Here is a 6,000-nt window from a genome sequence, read left to right on the forward strand (position 1 = left end):
ATAGCGACGTTAATTGACACAAAAAATTAAAATCACGAAAGTAACTCGTATTTTATAATATAAAGTGCATTGTGTTACCGACTGGTTCTAACTGAAAATGGTGTACGGACATTATTTAAGTGCTGCTATGGGATACCGGTTTGGAACTTCGCGTGAATTCTCAATAGTCTTGCTATTTGAGGGAAAGGAAAAAGAAGAAAATTGTTATGCCAAGACTTGATTCCTTTTTTCGCTACACACATACCCTCATCAAATTAAAACTTACACTTCAATTCTATTCCAAATTTGTGATGCTACAAATAAAGTGATGATAGGTTTAAATAGATCTTTAACTCTGTTTAAGTGTTACAGGATCTAAGACACAGACATCTTTTCTTAGACAAAAATGAGTTCACCCTCCTGTAAGCTTCTGTTAGCTAAAGGCAGAATAAATGAACCTTTGATTGACATTGGGGACAGAGAATGACAACGTGTGATTTGGTAGAATAGATGGACTTTATTATATGCTTTTGTAAGTGCTCACTTTGGGTAAAGACCAAGTAATTGCAGATTTGTTGAAAAGAACTGTATTTGCAATATAAAATATAATTTTAAAATGTAAGTAAAATATCATTTAAATATGTTGATTAGCTGCCAGAAATATCCACAACATAGTAGGATATAAAACCAGTCCTGTCCCCAAAAGCCTTCACAAAAGGCATCAAATTGTACTATATCTTCCACTGATCATTTCAGTTATTCAAAAAAGAATTTTTATTCATAGCCTCTTTCCCTTTACCAAAGAGCCTTCACAGAGTCATCATGACTGGTGATGGGCAGGGGATAAGGAAGAATTTTAAGGACATATTTCATCCGCAGAGAGACTGTAACCTTCTCCAAGGGGCATAGATCTGTAAGGGCTCCATGAGACAAACAGGCTGGACACCATGAATTAGTTCACAAGCCCAAAAGGTTTACCAAAATGTGGCTGCACCCAGAACTCCCTCAGCAGCTTAGAACTGGCTTCCTTAACCCACAGAGTAACTTTCCATATTTTACAAGTACCCCCACCCACTCAGCTAGAATCTTTTACTGAACAAAAAAAAACATGTCTAAGACTTTTTTGGAATACTAATCCAGTAAGATTAGGGAAAGGAGTAAGTACATCAAGGCTGTTTATTGTCACCCTGCTTATTTAACTTATATGCAGAGAACATCATGAGAAATGCTGGGCTGAATGAAGTACAAGCTGGAATCAAGATTGCCAGGAAAAATACCAATAAACTCAGATATGCAGATGACACCACCCTTATGGCAGAAAGCAAAGAACAACTAAAGAACCTCTTGATGAAAATGAAAGAGGAGAGTGAAAAAGTTGGCTTAAAACTCAACATTCAGAAAACTAAGATCATGCATCCGGTCCTATCACTTCATAGCAAATAGATGTGGAAACAGTGGGAACAGTGGCTGACTTTATTTTTTTGGGCTCCAAAATCACTGCAGATGGTGACTGCAGCCATGAAATTAAAAGACACTTACTCCTTAGAAGAAAAGCTATGTCCAAAGCTATTTTAAACAGCTTATTAAAAAGCAGAGACATTACTTTGCCAACAAAGGTCCGTCTAGTCAAAGCTATGGTTTTGCCAGTAGTCATGTATGATTATGAGAGTTGGACTATAAAGAAAGCTGAGCACCAAAGAATTGATGCTTTTGAACTGTGGTATTGGAAAAGACTCTTGAGAGTTCCTTGGACTACAAGGAAATCCAACTAGTCCATCCCAAAGGAGATCAGTCCTGAATATTCATTGGAAGGACTGATGCTAAAGCTGAAACTCCAATACTTTGGCCACCTGATGCGAAGAACTGACTCATTGGAAAAGACCTTGATGCTGGGAGGGATTGGAGGCAGGAGGAGAAGGGGACGACAGAGGATGAGATGATTGGATGGCATCACCGACTCAAGGAACATGAGTTTGAGTAAACTCTGGGAGTTGGTGATGGACAGGGAGGCCTGGCGTGCTACAGTCCATGGGGTCGCAAAGAGTTGGACATGACTGAGCAACTGAACTGACTGAATCCAGTAGAACAAGTCTTCAAAACCCTGAATACAAACATTAATTTATTAAGGAGCTTTAAAGTCGTAAACATAATATGATTTATTTTAGCTCATAGAGTTTAGTTGCAAGAATTGATGAACCTACATTGACACATCATATTCACCCCAAGTTTATATTAGGGTTCACTTTGGTGGTGTACACTCCGTGGGCTTTTTTTTTTTTTGGATGTGCACCATTTTTAAAGTCTTTATTGAATTTGTCACAATGTTGCTTGTGGTTTTTTGGCCATGAGGCATATGGGATCTTAGCTCCTCCATCAGAGAAGTCCCTATTTTGTGGATTTTGAGAAACATGTAATAACGGGCATCCACCATTATGGTATTATACAGAGCAGTTTCACATCTCTTATCATCCATGCCTTGTCTATGTATTCATCCCTCTCTCCTTACTGACACCTGGCAACCACTGATTTTTTTTACTGTCTTCATGGTTTTGTCTTTTCCAAAGTATCATAAAGTTGGAATCAAATAGTATGTAGCCTTTTCAGATTGGCTTCTTTGACTTAGTAGTATGTATTTAGGGTTCCTCCATGTCTTTTCATGGCTTGATGACTCATTTCTTTTTAGCTCTGGACCACATTCCATTGTCTAGATATATCACAGTTTATTCGTTCACTTATTGAAGGACATCTTGGTTGCTCCCAAGTTTTGGCAGTTATGAATAAAGTTATTATTAAACGTCTGTGTGGGGTTTTGTATAGACATAAGTTTTCAATTCACTTGAGTAAATACAAAGGGGTGCGATCGCTGAACTGTCTGATAAGAGTCTGTCTGCTTCTGTAAGAAGCAGCCAAACTGTCCTCCAAAGCGCCTGTACTTTACATTCCCCCCAGGGATGACTCAGAGTTCCTGTTGCTCCACACCTCTGTCAGTATTTGCTGTACCCAGTATTTTGGATTTGGACCCTTCTAATAGGTATATAGTAGGAGAAGGCAATGGCACCCACTCCAGTGTTCTTGCCTGGAGAATCCCAGGGATGGGGGAAGCTGGTGGGCTGCCGTCTATGGGGTCGCACAGAGTTGGACACGACTGAAGTGACTTAGCGGCAGCAGCAGTATCTCTTTGCAGTTTTCCAGTTCAGTTCAGTTCAGTCACTCAGTCGTGTCCGACTCTTTGCGACTCCATGGACTGTAGCACGCCAGGCCTCCCTGTCCATCACCAACTCCCAGAGTTTACTCAAACTCATGTCCATTGAGTCAGTGAGGCCATCCAACCATCTCATCCTCTGTTGTCCCCTTCTCCTGCCTTCAATCTTTCCCAGCATCAAGGTCTTTTCCAATGAGTCAGTTCTTCACAAGAGGTGGCCAAAGTATTGGAGTTTCAGTTTCAGCATCAGTCCTTCCAATGAACACCCAGGACTGATCTCCTTTGGGATGGACTGGTTGGATCTCCTTGCAATCCAAGGGACTCTCAAGAGTCTTCTCCAACACCACAGTTCAAAAGCATCAATTCTTCAGCATTCAGCCTTCTTTAGTGCTCAGCTTTCTTTACAGTCCAACTCTCACATCCATACATGACCACTGGAAAACCCATAGCCTTGACTAGACGGACCTTTAATTTGCATCTAATGACGTATCATCACATGCTTATTTGTCATTTGTACAATTTCTTTGGGGAGGTGTCTTTTCAGATCTTTTGCCAAATTTTCATTCAGATTGTTCATTTTTAAAGATTGTTTTAGAGTTCTTTGTGTATTTTAGCTAACAGTCCTTTATCAGATATGTCTTTTGCAAGAATTTTCTCCCAAACTATAGCTTGTCTTCTCATTTTCCTGATGTTATTATTCTTTTTTTTTTTTTTTTTTGCCACACTGCATGCTCTGTGGGATCTTAGTTCCCCAACCAGGGAGCAAACCTTCAGCCCTTTGGAAGGTGAAGTCTTAATCACTGGACTTCAGGGAAGTCTTAAAGTTATTAGTCTTAAAATAGGCAAATGCTAGGATAAAAATACTGAGATGAACTTTGGCCACCTTTTTTGTTCCAGACTTCTATAGTTCTTTGTACCTATGCCTTTGAAAGATTATGTTCTTCAGTGTTCTATGTGCATCAAAGAAAGTATGGAAATCAAAGTCAGTCACCAGTTAGCCATTAATAAATAATAAAATGTCACCTGCCTTCATCGGTCAAGCTTGCTGTGTTTTTAAAACTTGCGTGTCCTCCAGATGTCAGGTAGCCTAAATGATAAGATGTTTAGCCCAGTTGTTTTTTCAGAAACTCAGAGTCAGCTGTGTTCAGTTCAAGTAAATTAAGACTGGTTAGGACCACTGACCTTCCCATTAGGCATGCACAAGTTTCCAACTGGAGAAGGAAATGGCAACTCACTCCAGTATTCTCGCCTGGAAGATCCCACGGACGGAGGAGGCTGGTGGGCTACATTCCATGGGGTCGAAGTGAGTGGAACTCAACGTAGCAACTGAAGAACAACAACGAAAGTTTCTGATAGGTGCTCTTTGGACATCAGAGGACCCTAATCTCCACCCTCCAAGCATGCGGCGCTGCCATTCTCTGAACAAGTGGTTCATGAAGTCTGTAGAGTAGCTGCACCTGTGGAGAATAACGGTCATCTCCCCTTGTTCTTATCTCTGATCACCTCTCCCCAGGGTCCCCATGCCTCCACTTTATCCCATAAATACCCTGAGTTCCTCACCTTTGAGGAAGGCAGTTTCAACATTTGTTCTCCCTTCTTGGCTGCCTTGTGAATAGACCTTTTCTCTGCTGGAAACCTCAGCATCTCTGCATTTGGCTCGCTGTGCCTTGGGCAAACCAACCCAGTCGAGTAACAATATCATATCTAACTTATTTTATGAAACACCCGACAGCCCTGTGGACGTGTGGTTGATTGTATATTATGTTGATGAGAGGGATTTCGAGAGATGCAAACGTGAAACTGGGGTGGTTGACAGTCTCCAGAGCAGATTTTAATATCTACGTTAGCATTCTGCTTCTAGTAATGTTGACCATCTTTGTTCCAGAGATACATTAACTTTATCAGGTGCTGGCTTCCACCTGCAGCTTCAGGGTGGACAATGAAAACACCTGTCACATCCTAGTGTGGGGTATTTGGACCACTGTTATCTACCTCTTGTCATGGGATATGAAAATTGTTAAATCAACAAGAAGAAAAATATGCTAGTTGTTGAGTATCTTCTGAGAAGTAATAGAAGCATATTGACTGATGGGAAAATTTCTCAGGAAAGGCAGTGTGCCTTTTATTTTTACCCAATGATAGGAAGTATGCTACATCATGGGAACTTGGTTTCAGATATAACATTTGAGATGTTTAAATAAATGTTCCTGCGTCATCAGCCATCATTTTGATATAACTTGAATTTCAGAGGAGATGGGCTCAGGAGCTGAACTCCTATGAGGAAAGTCTTCCAAATGCTGTTACGCTTTATGCTTCACTGTGAACTCTAGAAAACCTCTCTCAGCTGTAAAATTCAGTGAAATCGGTGTGATGCTGCCCTTGTGTTTTAATCAAGATGAACTTGAAAGGTGAACCGTATAAGTGGGAGAAATTATTTATAATTTGGTAATAAAAGTTTATGTCTAACACTCCAAATTTCATACATCTGCTATGTGCTGGCCCTGAGATATAAAACAATTGAAGTTGCCTTTACATTTGGCCTTATATGAAAGGTCATAAATTAGAATGATAGTGTTCGTCCTCTTTCCTTGCTCACAAAATTTCCATATTAACATCTTCACCTCAAACATAAATGGTTACCCAGCTACAAAGAAAAGAGTTGTATTGGCCTTTGATGAATTACAGTTTATGTTGGAAATCTGTGGCCATAAGGCTGCTGTTCATCTTGCAGTGGAGTGAATCTACGTCAATGAAGCTAATTCTACCATAGTGAAACTAATTAAAACTGTACAGTCACTTCTAATAAATAAAGTACAGTC

The sequence above is a fragment of the Bos indicus genome, chromosome 17 (assembly GCF_029378745.1).
Source record: "Bos indicus isolate NIAB-ARS_2022 breed Sahiwal x Tharparkar chromosome 17, NIAB-ARS_B.indTharparkar_mat_pri_1.0, whole genome shotgun sequence".
NCBI lineage: Eukaryota > Metazoa > Chordata > Mammalia > Artiodactyla > Bovidae > Bos > Bos indicus.